We start from the raw sequence: 23,735 nt of genomic DNA, 5'->3' as shown, positions 1-23,735 counted from the left end.
ATCCTGTGCAATGTGCTCTAGGTGACCCTGCTTGAGCAGAGGGGTTGGACTAGATGATCTCCAGAGGTCCCTTCCAACCTCAGCCATTCTGTGATTCTGTGATTTGATCTTTAAAAGTTTCCCTTCTTGTGTGAATGTATAATAGTTAAAGCTACTGCTGCCTTCAAAGTACAATACCTTTGGTGATGCAAAAATTATGTTTATGAGAAGCTTCCTGACTGGCTCAAGTTCACCCTGGCTCTCATCCAGGGACCTCTCTCCATTTCTCAAGAGGCCTGTCCTGTAAGTCCAGCTTGGCTCCCTTGAAGTATGTAGGGACTTTCATGACAGTTGCACTGTGCTGCTCTTACTACTTTCTTTGCAGACTCTTGACCCTGTGTTTCCATGACATTCCTGATTCTGCTGCTTTGGCACCTATTACTCTTCAAACTGCTTAGTCTTTCTCTATCCCTTCTTCTTCTCCCCAGTAACTCTGGAAACCTTTGGCAAATTTTAACCAAATAATATAGATAAACATCTCCAAGATGGTTAACATTTGACCTGTTGTCTGATAACTGGCAACTAAGCAGAGCAAGAGACTTAGATAAATGAGTGAGCTTGCCAGAGGCAAGCCAGCAGAAATCATCTGTCAAATTTGATAGGCACTRCTTGACTAATCAGCATCCAGGCTATACACAGCACATGTACTTTTTTGGGGAGGAGAAGAAAGGAAGGCGACCTAGGAAACACAAATGGGGATGAGGGTGAGGTTATTGTGTGTGAAATGGAGCACTGGGCAGAGGGTTGTTGGCATCCCAGGGGAAAGAAATGACAATGATCCATAAGAAGCCAAGTGGTATGTGTTCTGCTGAGTTGTATGTGTTCTGCTATTCACAGCAGCAGTAATTTAATTCTAATACCACCCAGAGTTTAGGAATTACTCCAAGTCCTACATGCTTCAAAGAGATCTTTTTTCAATGACCAATTCCAGCTGCCTATGTAGATCACTCTCCATTCCCAGCTGAAATAGTTATTCAAAAATCCAGTTTCTCTWCTCCACAGCAGGCATTGCTTGCTTTATATCTACACAGAGCCAGAATTAATCATTTTGCAACATCTGTGTGGTGCACTGGGGCTGGAGAAGAATGGATAATATGCTTCATTATCTTTTCCCTTCGACCTTCTGTGTTTAGTTAATTAACATTGTCAAGTGGGTCTAAAATTCTAGAAATAGTGTTAATAATTAACGCTTGAAACAAAGACAACACACACTACCTTGTCAAATTTGCTCAACTTTCGGTCTACACATTTACAGTTATAATTGCAATGACTAAGCCAAAAACGGAAAGGGGAAAGTGGGCTACTGTGTCATACCTTAATGAGCTGAAAATGTTTTAGATGCCATATCACTGGCAAAACTTGAGCTTGAATATCTGTGTGCATTGCCTCAAAATGTTCTTCCAATCCCAGCTGACTGTCAAAGGTTTTTCCTGTATTTAATGAGATCCCAAGTGCTTGATCTATTTTTTCATGATTTTCAAACCTGACATTTTTCTGGCTCATGTTGTACTGCTGTTGTCATCCTAGCCTCAATGTATATAATCCAAAATTGTCTTAGCTTTTCTGTACTATTTCTCTTGTTTTAAATGTTTGTTTCCTCATATTCAGATGGAATTGTCTGTGTTTCAGTTTGTGCCCGTTGCCTCATGTCCTGTCGCTGGGCACCACTGAAAAGAGTCTGGTCCCATCCTCTCGACACCCTCCCTTCAGATACTTGTACACATTGATAAGATCTCCTCTCCGTCTTCTCTTCTCCAAGCTAAACAGGCCCAGCTCTCTCAGCCTTTCCTCATAAGAGAGATGCTCCAGTCCCCTAATCATCTTTGTAGCCCTTCGCTGGACTTGCTCCAGTAGTGCCACATCCCTCTTGTRCTGGGGAGCCCAGAACTGGACGCAGTACTCTAGATGGGGCCTCCCCAGGGCTGAGTAGAGGGGGAGGATCACCTCCCTCCACCTGCTGGCAACATTCTTCCTAATGCAACCCAGGATACCATTGGCCTTCTTGGCCACAAGGGCACATTGCTGCCTCATACTTAACTTGGTGTTCACCAGCACTCCCAGGTCCTTCTCGGCAGAGCTGCTTTCCAGCAGGTCAACCCCCAACCTGTACTGGTGCATGGGGTTGTTCCTCCCCAGGTGCAGGACCCTGCATTTGCCTTTGTAGAACTTCATGAGGTTCCTCTCCGCCCACCTCTCCAGCCTGTCCAGGTCTCTCTGAATGGCAGCACAGCCCTCTGGGGTATCAGCCACTCCTCCCAGTTTTGTATCRTCAGCAAACTTGCTGAGGGTGCACTCTGTCCCTTCATCCAGGTCACTGATGAAGAAGTTGAACAAGACTGGACCCAGGACTGACCCCTGGGGGACACCGCTAGCTACAGGCCTCCAACTAGACTCTGCACCACTGATCACAACCCTCTGAGCTCTGCCATTCAGCCAGTTCCCAATCCACCTCGCTGTCCACTCATCTAACCCACACTTCCTGAGCTTGTCTATGAGGATGTCATGGGAGACAGTGTCAAAAGCCTTGCTGAAGTCAAGGTAGACAACATCCACTGCTCTCCCCTCATCTACCCAGCCAGTCATTCCATCATAGAAGGCGATCAGATTGGTTAGGCATGATTTCCCCTTGGTGAAGCCATGCTGACTACTCCTGATCACCTTCTTGTCCTCCACATGCTTGGAGATGGCCTCCAGGATGAGCTGCTCCATCACCTTTCCAGGGATGCAGGTGAGGCTGACTGGCCTGTAGTTCCCTGGGTCCTCCTTCTTGCCCTTTTTGAAGACTGGGGTGACATTGGCTTTCTTCTAGTCTTCAGGCACCTCTCCTGTTCTCCATGACCTTCCAAAGATGATGGAGAGTGGCTTAGCAATGACATCTGCCAGCTCCCTCAGCACTCCTTCTTCTCAGTGACAAAACCATGTCCTCCTGACATTTTTCTTTATAAAAGTTCAAGCTACATGATGTTTCAAGAGAGAAATCTGTTCTGTATATTGTTCAAATTTAAGAGAGACAAGCTCTTAAGGACAAGTCAATATAATGAACAGGCAAGATAAAAATTAACTCCTACCAGTTCCGAGATGACTGATRATCAGTCATTAGGCAAAGAACCTTGGAATTCAAAGATATCCAAAGCTTCTAAAGCAAAAAACATAAATCTAAGGGAATAGGGTCACTATGCACTAACCCTGTAAGTGGGACATTGGACTAAAGTGCCAATATTCTTTCATAGCAACCATCACCAAGGACAGCAGTTATATAAAAATGTAATGTAAAAATGTGAACAGATACATAGCCTTCTAAAAATGAAGTAAAACTGGGTTGTTTTCCATCTGTAACACTGACAAATGAAATGTTGAACTACTTGGTGAAAACCATCAGTAACCATTGAAAAACCTTTTACAGTCACTTCCTACAACTGCCAAAAATATTCTGCACCAAATTTACCATCCTGTATATTAATGCTAATACTTTGCCTGCTGAATTATCAGCAAGTAAAGCAACCATTTTATTTTTTTCACTGATTTCAGAGCAATATAAAACATAGATCGTTTGTAGGTATACATATATACATATATATACACCTATACATATACACATAAACACCTATACAAAACACAGGAGTTGCAAACAGAGGAGCAGCCCAAGCCTCTGCTTAATGCAATTAGTGTCTGACAATGGTACCAGATGATGCAAAAGAAACTTCCACAGACTCCATAAGGTGAGCAGTCATGGAAGACCTGATCCATAAGGCCAGTTTCTTCCCAACTTTGCTGTTTAGGTGGTGTCCGCCCTGAAGAATGGCAGCTTATGCAAATTTGCTCTCTTCTATCTTCTTAATGATGTATAACAATGTGCACAATGTTCACTCTCTCTCTAAAGCTTTGCTGTAGGCTTCCCCCATCACCAGGGTTTTAGCAGTCCCCGTAGCAGGGATCCAARGCCCAGCTCTGATACCACAGCTGCGTATCCTTTACTCAAACTGCTGAGAAAGAGCTGTGAGTCTATACAGAGATAAGAAAAATAAACATTGCAGACAGTGGTAGGATTGTTCAGACAGGATTGTTGCACAGGTGTAGGGTTCAAGAGAGAAAACACCTACATGGAAAGGGATAAATGGTGCAACCATAAGTCAAAAAAGAGAGGGAAGCTAGTCAGCTCAGTCAGGGACTAGTCAAGAATTCCTGGGTCAAGCCATCAGTGTCATGAGTGTGGATGGCCTTTGCCTCTTGACTGAGGCCTGTCTGGCCAGTAAAGACTCTCTGCATGCTGTATCTGGAGTGGTGAATGTATTAATCCTTAGCCTAAGAGCTCATTAAATCTAAGCTATCTTTGGTGTGTGTTAGTCAATAAATATTATCTTAGTACTTTGTAAGTTGTGCATATCCTGCTTGTAGAATTTCATAATGCATGGCTACAGATGCCCAAACAAACCAACTTAAGATAGGGATCATAATAATTGATATGTACTTATTTCTGAAATCTACTGTACTCCTAACCTCAGTAATTTCTGAACAATCAATTCCATGGATTTTATGTTGTATAAAACACTGATGATTGTGTAAACTGAGAGAAACTGCACATTTTTGAGTCTGTGCTGTAGTTCCCTGATTGAAGCAAATCTTTTTCAACATCATGTTTTATAATATTATTTTTTAATCTCTGCAAAAGCAGCAAATCCATGCCACTAGATTTGCTCATACTGCAGTGATTCAGCTTTTGGCATTTTTAGGAGATTCACCACAGGTTATTAGTTGCAAAATATATGTACAGTTTACTGACCAGATAGCCCACAGCTGGGCCTATTTTGGTTTTACAAGCATTTTTGTTTGGTTACGCTGGACAAAGCAGTCAGATGATGCATAATATTCCAGGAGGTCTTTTGCAATAGTAAAAATGTGAATTTCTGAAGCAGAATACTGTTGCTAAGTACTTTCACTCACTTAACTTTAGCCATCAAAAGGTTAAGTGTCTAATTTAAGCTAATTGATTTGGCTGCCTCATTGGTTACTGGAAAGAGATAGGCGTTTCAGAGTGCAAAAGATCTCCTATGTATTTTTGATACTTACTTTACCACAAGATGAATCACCCTCCAGGAGTACTCCTTCCTTCTGCTGAGTACGTAGGTAGTCAAAATGATAAGCTTAAACTGTATGCCCCCTCTTCATTTTATACAGTGTATGTATGAAATTCTGGGCCAGTGTACTGTAAAGACACAGCTTGAAATCACAGTTAGCTGATACATATTATTTTAGAGTTACAGGACATAAGCTTAAGATTTCTACTCAAAACCAAACAAAACTCTAGATCTCTGTCTTTTGCATTGTTATGATGAAAGCTGGATGAAGCTTTACTGAATTTGATGAGCACAGTAAGTCTTTTTGTGCTAGTATACAGATCAAGGTAGTTCAGAAGGTATTTCTGCTTTTTGTGGGGGGGAAATTTCTATAGGAGCCATTTCCAAAAACCCAGACCACAAGTCCACAAGTGGGGCCAGGCAGAAGCTGAGCTTTATAGAGAAAGAAGTATCACGTGGAACTGAACAGCTAAGGTGGCTGTGTGCAGAGACGTCACACACCAGGCAGCCAAAAAGTCAAGCAGACAGAATAAATCATGAGAACACGGCTGCGGAAGAAGACAAGGACAGACCTCTAGCCGAAGGCTGGGACTTCAGGCAAACAAACAGTTTCCTGTTGTTCTGTTCTTACTGTCTTCAGGAAAATGGGATGTGCTCTTTGTAAATAAACAGAATTTAATCTTGCTGCCTCATCAATTTCTCTCTGAAGTAAAGACTTTGGAAGACAACCTACATAAAATGAATAAATAAATTTTTCAAAATAGGGGTTGTTGACCAGAAGAGTGCTCAGGAGAGGGCTGTCTTGAGGAACAATTTTAATGGGATCTAAAGAAAGTTGGTGAAAAAATTGTGAAGAAGGGCAATCCTTTATCTCTTCCTCATTTATCCAAAATAAAAAATGCAGCACTTAGCCCTAAATCATAATAAAATGTAACGTATAGCCTTATGTGAACCCATTACAGTTTTCTTCTAATCTCATAGCTCCCTCAATTAGCTATCACCTTACCATTTTCCCATCTCCTTCAGTCACTCATATGTTCTATTCCACCTTTCTTCAACACGTCAACTGAAAAACTCCCTCAGCCCTTTCAGATGCTCCAGCACAGCCTTCACTAGCTTAGATCATCTCCATTTGACAACAAATAGGGAATGCAAAGAAGATAAACTTTCCTCTTTTTGTCACTATTTTATTTCTAAATCTTCTGCTACCAGATGCCACCAAGGCCAAAAAACTCCTTCACAGATCTGTCTCCTATGTGGGAAGCAGTCAGTTTGATTAGCTATGAAGAAATAAGAATTCCATTTTTTGCATTTCTTTCATTTCATGTGGTCACCTCAAGGAACGGAAGTTTTGTAGAAACAACCATGCAGTTTTGCTCCTGCCTTTCATGGAGCAAGCCCAAAATCACTCCCACAGACATACAATATCCATATCTGTGCCTCCTTTCTTTGCTGTGTGTACTACATGCTTCCAGTTCTTTTTCTTCTTTTTCTTTCTTTTTTTTTTTTTTAATGATAGTCAGATAATCTTAAGCAGCTCCAGAATCTCTGACTTCTGGTATCGGTAGAGCTTCCTAAACAGGCTCCTCTAGCCGCCTTTTAGCCCTGCTGTAGCTCTCACTAGCAAAGGGTATACCCCAATAATCCCTTTCTATGCGTAGCATTTAGCATCTTCAAAATTTCTCTTTTGTGTCTGCATAGAAAGAAGCATTATCAAATTTTTAGCATATTAACACCATTACTCAAATTCAAAGTTTAAACAACAGATGGAGTGAAAGAGAAATCAGTTAAATTTAAAATCTTGACAGGCTGACATATGATCACAGTGTTTACAGTGATCCAAAACATCTAATACGTCTAAAGAAAAAGGGAAAGGACCAGCTCACCAAACTAGGATGTCCATGTAAATGACAGTGTGAAATGTTTTCAAGGCCAAATCATGTACTGCAGTTGTTTAATAGTTGGATCAGACTTCTGTCCCTACACAGAGGATAATCATGATAAGCAATGCATATATGACATTTCCTCATTCACTTTTCCCACATAAAAACTGGCCACATGAGTGTTCAGTCTTTGTAAGAGGCAGAACAAATTATCTCAACCCAGAAATTCCAGTGATTTAACATCAAATAAGAATCATTTCAAGCCATTTTAATGAATGAGTCATTTTTATCAACTGTTACTGTATTAAACTGGCAGCTTATAACTTTGTTACTGTCCTTCTACCCATATGCTATCATATGTTACTTTTTTCTGTAATATGTTTATTTCACCTCTTAATAATTTTCAACACATTTATAAATAACAATAATATACTTTCTGTTTTAGGAGTAATCAAAATCAGTTTAAGAACAAGTTAAACTGGTAAGTTTATCTAAACTGGGACAATATGATATCAGATGCAAAATAAAATTTTTATTTTAACATTTTGATAAAWTGAAATAATTGAATACCTGTACTATAAATACAGTTTTGCCAAGCTTTATCATCTAACCTCACAGAAGTATGACATTTGCCCAGAGCACCAAAAGCCCTAACACTGCTGTTAAAACAGATGACATTCAGATAGAAAAGTTACACTTTAGTATATGCTAACATTTTGGGGAACACTAAAAAATAGGGAGCCATAAGAAAAAATCTAGCCAGTGGATTGGCTACATGAAATAATCCTAGTAGATTTTGTTCTTTTTTTCTGATTAATTTTAGGAATAATCTTCAGAAAATTCTAATCTCTTTACCTAAAGACAAACTTCCCTATAAATATTCAGACCCTAAAATAACCAATTGTTAACTGACRGTGGAAGACAGTAGATCCAAAGTACTACAGTTTATAACTCTGGAAGAAAACAGTCATAAAGATTAGTAAGAAATTAAAATATACGCTTCTATTTCCTTAGGATCTATTCATTGTATCGAGAGTGCTGAATTATATTGTATTATTAAGGTAAAGCAATTTTCCTTTAACTGTCTGAAAGTTAGATATGTAGTCTAAGCTAGTCTTTTAGGCTTCCTTAAGACTATTCTTGGGAAAAGGGAAATCATTTCCTTTGATTTAATCCAACATATCTTAGACACTTCTATCAGGATGGGATGAATTGTCCTCTTGAAGAGCCTACCTCTCTCCACTGACCATAGACACCAAGCTTAGACTTAGATGTGTAACTTTAAGATTGCTGAAGATAAGAAAGGTGAATCCTATCCTTGGTTACTTTTAAGAAGTAATTTCAGCTAATGTATCCATTTAACTGACCAATATCTAAGCAAACAACAATCAAGTGTAACCTTCTGTATACACTGAAGTAACATTTTTGATCTATTTTTGATAGGGTCTCAGCTGGAGTATGGTTTTGCAGCTGGTCATATTTCAAGAGGACATGTAAGGACTGGATAGTCCAGCAACAAGAATAATCAGTAACCTAAAATCACAAAGATATAATAAAGTGGGTTGTTCAGCTTAATAAAGAGAAGACCGGTATGGAAGAGTGGGAAACCTGAAAATTTTCAAAAACCATCACAGAGGAAAAGTAATAATCTTAAATCACAGCAAGGAAGATATCTGGGCAGACATTAGGAAAAACCTTCTTATAATTAGGAAGTGCCTGGGGGGACTTGCAAAGTTTTCATGACTGGAGCTCTTTAAAAACAAGTAAGACAAATGTCTGTCAAGAATGACTTAGGCATAGGTGGTCTGCCTTAGGAAAAGGGGAATCAAATAGATACATCCTTCCTCTATAATCAACAGGGGGAAGTAAGTAGCCCCACAGAACAATTTTGAATGTTATTGGAATAGGTCTTTCTTTATATGCATCTGTTTCTCTGATAACTGCAGAGATTTCCCAGGTCCGGTGTCCATGTTTACGGGCTGGAGGGGACAGGATGGGCCCCAGGGCCAAGGCGCGGGCGTAGCAGGCAGCTCAGCGCCTCAGTGGCACTGGGTTTCTGCTCGGCTTCCACTCGCTTCTGCAGGGCTTAATGATTTCATCAGCCCACTGAATAAAGGTTGCTTTTTCCCCTTATAGGATTTAGGCTTCTCCATAGCATAGCCTGTTGGACTGTCAAAATGATGGTCTTCATTTCTCAAGAGTATGCACCAAAAGCAAATCCTAACATAAATGACTGAAGATTTTGTTACACTCTCCATAATATTGGTATACATAAACTGAAAACTCTTTGGTAAATATGAAGCATATGAGACACAGCAGGATATGCCGTAATTGGTATCTTACTTAACATAATTCAGTTTTCCCCAGTCAAACAGAAGTGTTGTGGTTTGATAACTGTCACAAATTTTATATGAAAGCCTTAAAAAAAGTTTGTCCTCTCCATCACACAGCTATAATCCCACCAACTTCCAGACACACCCTATAGTGTCCCTGGTGTCAGTGATACTAATAAACATAACAAAAAGGGATTGTCCAATTAAATAACTTTTTTATCATGTTAGCAATATCGTTTTGTATTTCTGTAATCTTTTTGTATTTTTTTTTAATTTGGTCTTTTTCCAGTTGGCAATTACACTTGACAATCTGAATTCACTTTACCTAAATACATTAACTCTGTTTTCAACCTTTTGTTTAGAAATTCCCAAAAGTAAGAGTSAATGTAAGAAAGGGATTTCTTCATCCCATATTTTCCCTTCCATCTCATTACACTGAAAAATAACCTTTCCTAAGTGATTTGAACCATTCCATCCAAAGGAAGCTTATCTACACTGTCTTCCTAATTCCACCTCCTGCACAATAATGCCTTCATTTTAATCTATCATATAAATGCAACTTGATTTCTTTATTTACAGACATGTCACAGCCTGCCCTAACTTCTTGAAACTATTTCTAGTCTATTTAACATTCTTTAAAGAGATGTAAATATTAGTTTCATTGCCCAAGATTCTTCTTTACTTATAATCATTGTGAAGAGACACTCAGTATTGTTACCAAGTATGTTYACTGGGTAATGTCTAAGTGACAAACAAGAACAGGGCCCCATTGTGGGTGGCACTCTGGGGACACAAGAAAGTTCACAAGGAAGTTTGATATTTATCTGGAGTTATCAAATATGAGTAACATAGGCATGAAAACAAGCAGCACAAAGATTAGTTTGCAGCACTAGTTTGTACTTTATGCTGCTGATTGCAGCATAAAATATCACATTACCATGCCATTTATCTTAAAAAATAAGAATGGAAGCAGTCTACCAAACTTTCCATTTTCAAGTAGTTTTTGTGCAGAAACTTCTAGTCTCATGTTTTGTTAGATGTGACCTTTTAATTTATGAAAGTTCAACTTTTTAAACATAGTTCTGCATGACACAGGCCTTCCCTATACCTTTAACCACAGAACTGGATATGTCACCTTCTTATAAAAATAGCACAGTTCTAAGTCTAAAGTATCCAGCAAAAATAATCTTTTCAATGTTCTACACATGAAATTTCTAGATTACCAATACTCTGTATGTCACAGCTTCTCTCTGGACAGCATGTAGATGCAGTATTTCCTTTATTCTCTTTCATTCTCTTTTTAGGAATTACTATTGGTTTTGGCTGTAAAAGACGGCCAGATGAAATGCTTCATTATACCTCTCAATTAAGCTAATGAGAACATTTAATAGAGCCATTTTTTCATCTTCTCCTGCCACTCTACAATAAAAATACACTCCTTAGTCTTCCAGTCACCTTTTAAAAAACTCTCATAATGAGAAAGAGATATATTGGGCTCTTTATCCTTGCCATTTAGCTAGTACATCTCTCTCTTATTCTTCCTTCAGGGTGGCCAGAAACATTGAGCATAGCATTTTTAGGGTTGCCCATTTAAAAGTCTTTTCCTCAAGAATATTCTGCTGATTTTTACAAAGGTTTTATTTCTGGAGCTTAATACGTCTTCCCTTTTATTACTGAAGGTGGTTCAGCAGCAAAGCTATAAAAGCAAAACCAGAAAGTAGATTAATTGCCCCAGTTGTTCAGACTATCCAGACCCACAATGACACTTATAAAGCTTCAATAGCTTTTCCAAGGAAAGACAGTCTAAAAAACAATCCCGTAAAAACAACAAAAAATCAGTACACTCCAGGAGCATGAGGATGTGAAACAGAGGGGAAAAGAAAATACAAGGCTCTTATTTCATCAGTGGACCCCTGTGGGACAGATGCTTTATAAAGGATGCCCTGTGAGAAAGAAGGGGTTTAGTATGATGCTGGGGCCTCAAAAATACAGCATGGGCCCCAGGAACATGTTCTTTCAATTCTATGACAACAGAATTTACAAAGGTGAATTTCTCAGTACTGGAAATAAGCAATATAATCTGGGTGCTTGTCACCTGTGTTCCTAGGAAAAGTTAAAAAGTGCAGTATATCCCCAAATGAAAAATAATACCAAGTTAGATTCAGAATTTGGATCTGGTGATACCAAAATGTACAAAACCTCACATTTTCAAGATAATGAAGTCTCATCTACATGCTAGCAAAATAATCATATAGTTATGCTTGGCTAAATACAATCTTGTTCTAACTCAACTGATATCAGAAGAGGAAATTTTGGGGGGGCCCAATTATTTTAATATGTCAGTCAATTGTGGACTTTCACAAATTAGTTTATTACAGCTTCCTCTGAAGATATGGTCTGCTCATTCGCAGAAGTTCAGTGACTCACTGTGCCATTGTGAATTTAAGTGTGAGCTGTATTCATTTCAACAAAGTCAGCTGCAGAGAAAGTCAGTCTCAGTGTTGACAGGTGCTACAGGCAACCTACTTTTGCAGACAAGCTACAGCACCATACTAGGTTACCACCGCTCTCAACAAAAACTTAGGCAATAATTTCCTCCTCTTTTCAGTGATATCTGAGTTGTCATGAATTTTATCGATGTATATTTTCTATTGAAAGGTAAGCTATAGAACCAACTCCAACAGGCACTGGGGAAGAACACTCATGAGCTTTTCTTATGGAAACGAATACTGAGGTAAGACCTGTAACCCAGTCTCAGCTGTAACTGGCCATACAATATAAATAAGCAATGTATGAATGTGAAATAGAAAACAGGAAAAGTAAGTCTTTGAGCTAGTGTTCAGGAGTAACTTACAGTTTCATGGGCCTGAAATTTATTTTTTCCAAGTTGTTTTTCCTTCCACTGTGATTTCTGATTCCTTAGATAGATATTTCCAAAAGCACTAGAAGATCTACTTTACTTATAGACCACAAATCTTCTATCTGTTTCTACTTTATGAAGCTCATTATTTTGATTATTTTCCTGAAATCAGCTAGATAGATAGATAGATTCTCAATCTTAGTCCAATATAAAATCTACTTTAGATGCATAATGACAGCCCAGCAAAAAAAAAAAAAAAAAAGACAAATAGCTCATGTGAAACTGGAGACACTGCAATGAATGTCACTGCATCTGAATTAGTCCTCAAGCATAACGTAACTCATTTATCTATGTTTCRGGGCAAGGGGGAGAACAGTGTTAGAATTGCAAAGGGACATGGGTGCAAACATGACCCTACCTCCTGGAAAGCGAGTCACAAAACTAACTTTAGTATTTACCTACTCTGATGTATGAAATGGTCAAGAGTTAGGCAGAGAGTAACGCTCCCAGATCAGACTCACAGTAGCTGGCATGGTGAGATTGCTAAACCGGGCAGCAAAAAAATACCAAAGAAAGGGATGTAGCTGAAATATCTTCTCCTATATGTGCCTATTTTAATGGATTTAAACACTGAAACTAATTCCTGTTTTAAGTGTCTTCATTTACTAAGGATTCAAAAAAACATCTTTCTTTGGGAAAGAAGGTTTCACATAGAGGTCTAATTTTTGAGCACTCATCCAGGAGCTGGGAAGCACGGGGTTCCAGTCATATTGCAGCCAGATAGGGTTTGAACTCACAACATCTAAATGTCTTAACTACAAGTTTATCAAGTTTTCTATATTCCCTTTTGAACAGGAGCCAGGAAGGGAACACTCAAAAAAAAAAGGGCATGCCATAGTGATATGCTGATTTTGTAGCGAAGGTGTTTTCTGCTACTTATCTATGTATCTCTTTATTTCCTTGCATTTCTGAGGTGGTATGTACACCTGGAGGGCTGTCAAATGAGCTCAAAGACTCTAAAGCAGCAGTGGATTCACCCACGCCAAGCCAGGCCCCAGTTAAAGTGAAGAAGTTGGGACTGGCGAGACTCCGTGGAAAGTGGCTCTTGTCATGTTTTCATGGCAACATGACAGCGGCTCTGAGGGAAGCGTGCTGGCACTGCAGGGCAGCTGGCACAGCAGTCTCAACATGCCCTTTCTGATCCTGAACTCAGCACTAGCCATCCCCCAAACGAAAGACAATATGGGCCCATGAACGGGTGCTGGCTTCCTCCCATGAAACTGCTGCTGGATATTAGGAAGACTGGCCCGGGATGCAATCGTGGCCTGCCCACAGGCGATATTGGCCCTGGCAACTGGCCGGTGGAGGATATACAGGGCCGTGTCCCCTCTGAAATAGCACTGACTACACTCGGCGTTTTGAGTGAAGAGGCAGTCTGTGATGCCAAATTCTACCCATCTGCCCTAGCCTGTAGGATGTTGGTGGTCCTGAACTAGCCCAGCAGAGCTGAAGCTTTGCCAACTTCACCGGCAGCAGCCACAGCAAGTACAAATCAGAGGCCATGAGGCAGCGATGGGCAGGGCCCCACAGCCCCCATGGTCATGAGCTGTATGCCAAGCACATGAGAAAGGAAGTGCGCTAGAAACCTACCTGGTACAGAGGTGAAAAGGGTGAAAAGTTAAGCTCTTGCATCCCGGTGCAATCTTGCCATTGCGTTATATGAACTGTCTGTCCCAACAGACAGTGAAATKGGAACAGTGTGCACCATTTGCCCCGGGAATCACCACGTGGCGAGTTCTCAACCTCACATAGAGCACGAGGCAGCACCGATTCAACCTCTGGTAGCCCTTCACACTTACTTACCTAGAGTTACAATTTGGAAAAATGAGGCATAATTCACATCCCTCTTCTGCCTGACTTGAACTGAAATGTTGTATCTCTCCAGTGTGTCCCTCCAGCATATTGGTCAAAATATTTTGGAGGAGGGGGAAGGGAGAGGGAAATTTCTAGAAAATGAAATTTTATCTCAACTAATGCGTTCCTAAATGATTTCCTTATAAAAATTCATTTTTGATGAAAAATATACACCAACTTTAATATACATAAATTCTCCTCAATGCTCATCACATTGTGTAATCGTAGAGGTTGCCCAAGAACAATCACTCCCAACAGAACACAAAAAATCTCAGGAAATCTATAGTTACTTAATGGCAAATGTACAACAACCCAACACTGTGCAGAAGGCATAAAGATACGTCGGCCACCAGGACATAGCAATCAACCTTTTTACAAAATAACTAGTATTTGTCCCTCTTCCCGGCAGTTATTTAAAACAGGCCTATAGTATTTCAAGGTATAACATACAGTATATGTACAACAATAGAAATAACTATGTAGGCATAGAAAGAATCATAACTACTCTGAGGAATGTACATTTCATGCCATTTGTGCAGTAATATCTTTGAACATAATTTTGGAGTGATGTTGTCCTTTACAGAGAATAGGCAAATTTTAGCCATTCTTGATTAAAACACTAAATCCAACCTCAGAAAACAAGTTGTTACGATACATTATTTTTATAGTACAATTAATGACTACATATTTTTGCATTTTATCATTTGTTACAATCTGCACTTATAGTCCTAAGAAATCAGTTTAATGAAAAATTCCTAAGCTTGGAGCACTTGGATAATAATTTGGCTAAAATTAGTATTTGGTTTTTTTTTCAGACAAGCTTTCTATTCAAATGTAATATTCTTCTAAAAACAAAGTAGTTTAGCTTAATATGTAACTTTTCTACTTAATTTGAAATGCTGTCATCGTTGGCCTTTACCTAATTATGTTCAAATTAGAGAAAGAGACAAACTCCAGTTGAGATGAGAATGAAAAGTCTCACCTGACACACACACAATGGAATGTCTCAAGAAATCAGTAGAAATATTGAGGTTCAAAGGACCTACCAAGGTATCACGCATACTATTCACATACTTTTTTTCTGACATTTAAATGAATAAAAACATATTATATTCTTGCATTTCTTGATAAACAAACAGAAATTGCTTGGTTGAATTAATGTGGAAAAAAATCTGGCTTGTTTGCATGGATTCATGGAAGGATTACATTATGCTGTGATTCCATCAGTGATTACTGCAATAGCAGACAGACCAAGCCATGGTTAATGGGACGCTTAATAAACACAACCCCCAAATGTCTGATAAAGCTTTTGATAAAGTCGTATGCAGCCAAGATATGCTTTCTACAATGATCTGGATGCTACATATCATGTGAATAGAAACAAGCATGCTGGAGCAGCTAGTGCAAATGGGTATAGGGATGGGCGGGCAGATGGGGGCAAGGAGCATCTACAGGCTCTCGTCCTGCGGTTCTGCTCGCTGGGCAAATCTGGGCGCCTCAGCCACCCAGACCCAGCACCACCGTACGCCTTCCTGCTGTGGCCTTGGAGCGCCTGCAAGCCGCAGTTCCGACAAGGGAACTTAATTCAGAAATAATTCAGCAAGGCAGCTTCATCATCAGCCCATTTTAGAGGCTCAGAAGTATCATTGTACAGGCTGTGCCTTGGACTGGCCATAAAGAGATGTATTTAATTGTGACTTAAAGGTATTGTTCCCACAGTAACTACACACTTCAGCTTCTGTCTCTGCTCTTGACACTGTGAGAGTTTAAGGGAACTTCGCAGAAGATTAGGCCTTCTTTGGAGGCTGTCAGCCACAAGCAAGACTGGAAGGAGAGAGGGCAGTGTAGCCCTATACAAAAATACATGTAGTTTGTTTGAAAGCTGCCTTTACTGAGCAAAGTAAAAATCCTTGGTAACAATTTGCCTGCACACTCTTAATAAAATGCAACATTTTCTTTCATTTGCATCAGAATTATTCAGTTTGGGTCAGTAAATACAAATTAATAATATATATTTCATAGTAAATTGGCCTAGTATCCTTACACCAGTTCTCTTGACAATTCTTCCTGAGAGCTTGACTGCTCTAATGCAAAATGTATCTTGTTTCGCTCTGTAGAGTACCCTTTTTGGCAATGTCATTTACATTTCACAGGTTCCTTTGCCTTTGTGTAAAAAGGATAATAAGAGGAATTTAGTCCCTTGAAACAAATTTGGTTACATTTTGTACATATACTTACAAAACTATCTAAACTCAGTCCTGAAATACTTCAGCAAGCAACTTCCTGAAGTTCCACATTACCAAAACCATTCTGTGACTGCAAACGATTTCTCTGATTTAACCATGGGAAATGATAAATCCACATTTCAGTAAGGATATAAATACAGCATTTTCATCTCTACCAAAAGCATCCTATTTGATACTGAAAACATTCTCATCTAAAAAATGTGGGATAATAGGACATTTTAATTTCACAGCATTATGAAGCTTAAGTCATAACTGCAGGTGGAATACTTTATCAGACACTGGCTGCCACRGAATCAAACAATGGCCGGTCACAGCATCAAGAACACGTTACAATTCTCCTTTAACTACAAATATCAAAAGGGTAATATCTTAATATTTATACTTCCATTGTGTTATATGTTCTGCTAAAAGATAACTGTATAATCTATATAAATATATAATGTTAGTAAAATAAATTACCTACAAATCCACACTTACTTCCTCAAAATATCTATCCGCAAATCTCTTAGTTACACAGATCAGCAAACAATTACTTTTCCGTAGATTCTGAGTATAAGACAGATGGCATTCACATCAGAAACCAGATGAGATATCATGTAAACAAATCTGTAGCATATGCTAAATACAAGACTCTTACTGTGGTAAATCATGGCAACATTTTCCCCAAATACTTGTGTTATTTTGGACAGTACTAGAGCAATATTTCAAAGGGTTATTCAGATGGTAATAATCAGTGCCTTGAATTCAAAAAGGAATATCCCCAAACAAAATTGTTTTCTGATGATCTCACACATTTGATTTGTTTCACAGTATTTTTTGTCTGAAATGGGCTAGATTTCCCAGTTTGAGTTGGAATAACAGCAGTAATGGGGCAGTTCACATCTAAACTGCTTTCTAGCAGCAGTTGTCTCCAAAGACTCCCATCAGCATGCAAAATTTGTAATGTGGAGAACTAATGCTTCCAAAAATAAGGATATTGTACGTAGCACAGTAAATTAATGGCTCCTATCTAATAGAGCAGATTTGAAATAGTTACATCAGCAGCACATAAGATGTTAACTTACTTCAAAAATAGTTCACGTACATATGATTCATTGTACATGAAGATAAACTTTTCTGCTTCTACTAATGTGACAATTATGAATAGTTCCTCTCCCTGGAAAGTATCTCCAATAATAAAACTCTGAAGACCAGGCAAGTATGTTATATGCCTAGCTACAGGGTTTCATAAATATATGTTTTTTCTCTAATTCCTGTCATTCCAAGTTTCAAATATTATTGGACTGGTGAGCACGTGTACTGACTGCCAAGATCAGCCTATAAAATGGAGAAAAGGTCACACAAAATATTTCTCAAATCATGTATTTTCTATAAAGCTTTTAGAGACTCAAAAGAATATTAAAAATGTGTGGAAAATTAAATGTTGATGAATGACAAAGTTTTTTATGAAGAAAAGTAGCAAACTACTATCCTTGTAAAAGTCGTAATTGCATATGAGAACTACCTCACTCATCTGTCACTTATTACATCCTGGTGACTGCAATTCCTGAAAGGCATTAGTTTATCATTAGGGAGCTTTTGCACTTGATAGGAACATTTTCCTGTAATTCCTCATGAGGATTAAAATATGGCTCTACAGAAAGTCTGAAAAGCACTTATAAATGACAGTAGGCAGCAAGAATAACTTTTTATAGCTTAGGTCTCCGGGTAGTTTTATTTTGATTAATTGTATTTATTTTCAATAGTCTCTCAAGACTATGGGAAATGGAAGTGTCTAACTTTTCTCTGTCCTGCTTAGATCTTTTGACTTTTTCCTGCTGAATATCAGATAATTTTCCCACAATAATGCTGACTAGTGCCAATATTTCAAATGATTCCCTATTAGACATTTCACACTTTTAAAAAACTAGTTAATTTGAATCTTTTTAATTTCACAGGATTGTTTTCATCTTCTTTGTATCTCCTTTCTATTTTATCTGTTTAATTCTTCCCAGATGCTGTCAAAATGTTTACTCACAGAACACACAGAGGCAGAAAATGTATTTTCACAATGCATTTTAGTCAACATTTGCATATGGAGGTGTAATTACCATAAGGTAGGTATATATGTATGTATGTATGTATGTATGTGTGTATACAGGCAACACAGTTTTCTAGGTTACTCAGAATCTTCAGCTCCGCTGATTTCCAGGCAAACTGCAAGTCCTCAGTAGATCCAAAACTCATACAGCCTCTGTTACATGATTTTAGATAAACTTTAGTGCCTAAATTTAACACTGTGAACTTGTAAGTTATTTCTGTCACTCCAGATTTTGGAAAATGAAACATAATGCTCCAATCAGCCACATTGCCTGAAAACAAACTATAAATAAGGCTGACATTTTGCTTGACTATAGTGAGCATTGTGTTTTCTGAAATACTTTAGAAGGCTCTGTGTATCCTGCCAGATACATAGATACACAGATAAAGCAGTTAATAATAAAAAAACTGACCACTCAAGCCTTCTGATCATCATTAAAACAATTCTCTTCAGTTATCTTCAGCAGCAAATTTTAATCAGAAGTGTATTTGGTTTGTTTTCTTATTCCCAAATAATTTCTGCTTCTGCTTCTAGTGCTCCCCATTTTTCCACCTGGTCATTAAAATTTTGATTTGGAGATCCATCATATGAAAGATTGCTTTCCCATGGGATAGGGTGCTAAGGCAAATATTAATTTCAAGGTCTTTATTGCTAATTTTGACTCCGTTCCTCCCTCTTTTGTTATCTATGTCTTTTATCTTTGTTGTTTGTCAAGTCTTAAAGAAACYACATGTTACCAGGAAATATTTTCAGATTATTACCCAATTAAGTTTAATGCCTTCATTTTCTTTTTCTTTCGTGCAGTTCCCTCTTTCTCAAGCAATCATGCCATTTCATTCACTGGATACATCTTAAAGTGAGCAAGAACAGGAAAAGAGAAGCAACTGCATTACCACAAACATCTCTGCTAATACAAAATTTATTCGTAACTCTGAATACACACCGTTTTAAACAATTTCAGTGTTTTCTTCATGCAAAAGCATTTCTAGATGAAGCTATAGCAAATACTAAAACTACACATGATTCTTCAATACACATAACTGAATTAGCTCATATTTAGTGTTTCAGTCCTGATGTTGTCCTCATATATTCCTATTTTTATTTAAATTTTTATCCCTCAAAAAATATAGAGCACATATATCAGCTTTCTAGAGTTAATAAAAATAATTATATTTAGAAATTCTACTTTGTCATTACACGACGCACTGCCTGTACCTGATAATTCAACAGCACCTCTGAATACACTGCTTTCAGCAACTAATCCTGTTATATTTATCTTATTCACAACTAAGGATCTAAGCATAGAAACAATTGCCTTCAGCATGAGAAATGTTTTCAGAACTGTTGGCAACTCAAAACTCAATAGATTTTACTCATAAATCACATACTTATTTTTGCTGGGCATATTTAATATTTACAAATAATTCATTAATAACTGCAGTCAGAAAAATGTTGAGTTACAAAAGTAGCCATAAAAAATGCATTGATGCAACACAATCCTTGCATTCTCTTATCGTGATGATATAGCCCCAACCCTAAGATTAGACAATGACAATGTCAGACTGTATCACATGATCATTAGTATCAAAGAATACAAAAATATACTCAACATTTTTATATATTTGTGAAATATATGAAAATTAAAAATGAATGGAATATATCACTGAAATAAATGATAATGAAAAACAAATAACAATGAAAAACATTATGGCCTCTAAGAACTTCTACCTGCCTTGTAAATATTGATGTAAATTTGATTTCAGAAATGGGCTTTATATTGCATACAAAGCTTTCCTTAAAAAAAGAAAACACACAGCTACTGACACTTTTACACTGCGGCATTCAAACTGCATATTTTTTTCATACCTAGATGTTCCTGTGTTTGGCAGACAGCTTTTCTCTTTAGCTTTCAGCAGAGCTTCTATTTAAAGGAAAGAAAGGGAACAAAATTGCTTTGAGAGGACACTTATCGGGCATGATATGTAAACTGAGAATCTAACAAAAACATTGGGTTCATTTTTATTTTAGTTACTCAGATGATTTCTTATAATTTTTTTTTAATTATCTCTCCTGATATCATAAAGAGGACAATACATAAAAGCACACATTGAAATCTAACAAATGTTGAAGGACTGATTTGAGAAAATCTCTGCATAAATAAGTCATATCAAAAGACATGAAACATTATATACTGGATACACATATTGAATATATTCCATTTCCTGATATATGTGAAGTAGCAAAATTGTACAGTTTGAGAATATTTGCCTTCTAACAAACTGGCAATCTGAGAAGATAAAACAAAATGGTAGGTCTGAACAGGCTGTTAGTAAGGTTCTTAATAATGGAAAACAGAGAGAGAAAGGAGTAATGAAGAATGTCTGTGAAGAGAGATTTGAAAGGCAAGACTTGGGTTTCAACTCAAACCTCCTGTAAAGCCCAGAGGGTGCGTATCTATGATTTTGAGCTGCCAAACTGTGGAGAAGAGTGTCTCTCGGCAAGTGTTAGCCTGATGTCTTTGCCAAGCAGTGGAGTAGCAAAGAGAAAGCCTGAGACTAGGAATCAGCGCAGCCCATTGCTACACACCGTGTTATGGCAAGGTTCTCCATCACCCTGTAAGCTTAGGGTGATCTTACACATGCACTCAAAGGAGTGCATCACCACTCACTTCTGTGTCTGACCTATAGCCTTTTCTTTCCTACTCCAGCTGTGCAGATCTTCATCTTAATGGCCTTATTAGCATATGGATCAGCTAGTTCATTTTCTTAAATGAGTAACTGCATTAAAACCAACTTTAAAATAATTTGAGATGGTAAAATAAAAATATATATAATTAAAAACAAGATTTCATTAACAAAAATATAGAGACTAAAAGTACAGCATGCAGCATATTTTCACAAAAAACAAGTTATATCAAAAAGATGCTGATTGCTCTCTTTTGGGGTTTTATTTTCAGGATTCCATTGATTAAAATGTATATATTCTGTGGAAATAACAGAGCACAGAGCAGATGCATTAAACTGGTTCACAGAGAGATTTCAAAACATAGTTATGATTATGGAGATATGAGTAACCAGGTGACTCTAATGAGGCTCCCAAGGATTCTTGGTGAAAGATTATTTAACATTTTTATCAATAATCCAGAAAATGATATTCATGTAAAGCTTGCAGTTAACAAAAAGATGGCTTTAGTCAATGATGACATTACTTTCATGTTAAAGACTGAATTGCCTTGCAGTCAAACAAAATAGTTCCATTGTAGCTAACTGCAAGGTAATACATCTGAAAAAAAATAACACGGGTTATATGTTCATGTTAAAAACTGCCTTGTAAAGCAGGAATCAGAAAACTTGAAGAACACTGTCTGAATAGGAGACCTCAGTGAAATGATCACAGAATCACAGAATCGCTGAGGTTGGAAGGGACCTCTGGAGATCATCTAGTCCAACCCCCCTGCTCAAGCAGGGTCACCTAGAGCAAGTTGCACAGGATCACGTCCAGGTGGGTTGATATGGCAAAAGGCATTAGCATGACCTTTAGGATGTCTAATAAAGAGGAATATAAAGTAGAAGGTCGGAAGTTGTCTCACCTCTGCACATCTACTACTACAATATTGTTCCTAATTTGGTATAGATGATTAAAACATAAAAATACTGGAAAGAGATCAAAGGAGTGCCACAGAAAACGATAAAGATGCTGGAAAGATACAATAATGATAGGTGGCTTAAGGGGCTTGGGATATTCAGTTTATTGAAAAGAAGGTTCACAGCTGATTTCATTACTGTGTCCTCATACTTGAAAATGGAGAAGACATCCAAGAGTAGGTGCTAATCAAACTCAATGAAAAAGGTATAATAAGATCCAGTGACTGTAATTTTAATTTAGACAAATTCATCCTTGAAAAGAGATAGGATTTCTTAGCTGCAAGCGTATCACACAGCTGTCTGATCTCATCACTGTGTAAGGGGATCTAGTCACTAAATCACTCATATGCTAAAGCCTTGAAATCTGTGAATATATCAATTCCTCCACTCTTTCATTTCCTCTGTGGGCCATGACAAGTTTCCTGACTTGCGCTTAGTATACCCATAAGACAGGCTGGAATGTTTTAGCCTCACTAAATTGTTGGGGCTTCACAAAGAAGTACCTCAGCATCCTTAGCATTACAGACAGGTCACAGTAAATGTTATAGCCTTATAGCCTTAAACTTCCTAAAAGCATTACCCAGCATATGGAACTTAAGGCACAGAAAATGGAAAACTACAATTGTTTACAGCAGTCACTAACTTAGTGCCCAAATTAGGACATTTAGGACAGGATTTGTCTCCTCTAATTTTACACAATTGCAGCCTAGAAATATACATCTGAACCAGTCATCGGCTTCCTTTACAGTCGATAGAGGCACCTTAAGGGAACAGTTCATCTGGCCTATTTGATGATGAACCATACTGTATGAAAAGTTTACAGTATGGATCTTAGGGGAGATGAATCCCATCTCTCATCAAGACAGTGGGGAAGTGCAACTACTGAGCACTGCCGACACAACTAGTTCAGTATAATGCAGGTAACGACTTTGTCTTAACATGGGCGTTCTCGAATTCAAGGTCTTTTGGCACCCAAAAGCCCTGCCATGAGATAGGATCGAGGTTAGCAGCCTGGACCATCATGAACAGAACAGAAGCATAAGTTTCACAGTAAAAACAATCCATACAGCTTGACTGTTCTTTTGATGTGTAGCTGCAAAATGTGCTAATCCAAAAGGTATTTACTAGAGTGCAGGCAATGCCTAGTAACTCTGCAGTAAGAATGTAGCCTCAGGAACCATCCTACAGGGATACCGAGGCCTCAGCTGTGCAAGGAAGTTTTCAACAACCTTAACTTGGTAATAGCTGGCTCTTGAGTAGCAGAAGTGCTGGGCATTCAGAGCAGCAAGTGAAGTCAGAAGTGTGCTTTGTCATACGAAAAGAGAGGAAGGTTTTAAGACAGGATATATCTTTTATCAGACTAGCTGATATAACTGGAAAAAATGAAACATCTTCAGATCTTAAGACTACCATGCCTACCATTATGCAAAGTTTCGAAAACAGGAATTCAGCACGCAGCGGGCACTGCTCGGAGGCGGCCGGGACCTGTGAGAGCCGGCGGACCCCGCGCGGTGGTGGGACGCTTCACAACGGCCCCGCCTCAAAGCCCACGGAAACGCCTCCCAGGCCAGGCCAGGCCAGGCCAGGCCATCCCCGGCGCCGGGCCCCGACAGGGGACAGGGAGAGGCCCCGGCCCCGGCCGCCCCTCCCGCGCCGGCGCC

General features: G+C 38.5%; 1 long non-coding RNA gene across 4 annotated transcripts in view; it reads right to left on the bottom strand.

The window, feature by feature from the left end:
- The window catches only part of LOC112969646, a 36,541-nt gene extending 12,832 nt beyond the window's left edge, over positions 1–23,709 (bottom strand). For 2 of the 4 annotated variants that reach the window (XR_003254767.1, XR_003254764.1), the window contains exons 1-4: positions 23,494–23,709; positions 20,297–20,351; positions 19,192–19,280; positions 7,001–7,094 (exon numbers count right to left, since the gene is read on the bottom strand). This is a non-coding gene — a long non-coding RNA (uncharacterized LOC112969646). The remainder of the gene's footprint in view (positions 1–7,000; positions 7,095–19,191; positions 19,281–20,296; positions 20,352–23,493) is intronic. The other 2 variants (XR_003254765.1, XR_003254766.1) reach the window with 2 other exon arrangements.
- Positions 23,710–23,735: the final 26 nt, after the last annotated feature.

The sequence above is a fragment of the Apteryx rowi genome, unplaced genomic scaffold, assembly GCF_003343035.1.
Source record: "Apteryx rowi isolate R43461 unplaced genomic scaffold, aptRow1 scaffold_361, whole genome shotgun sequence".
Taxonomy (NCBI): domain Eukaryota; kingdom Metazoa; phylum Chordata; class Aves; order Apterygiformes; family Apterygidae; genus Apteryx; species Apteryx rowi.
Note: the sequence above shows the minus strand (reverse complement) of the source record. Positions and strands in the feature narration are given on the sequence as shown.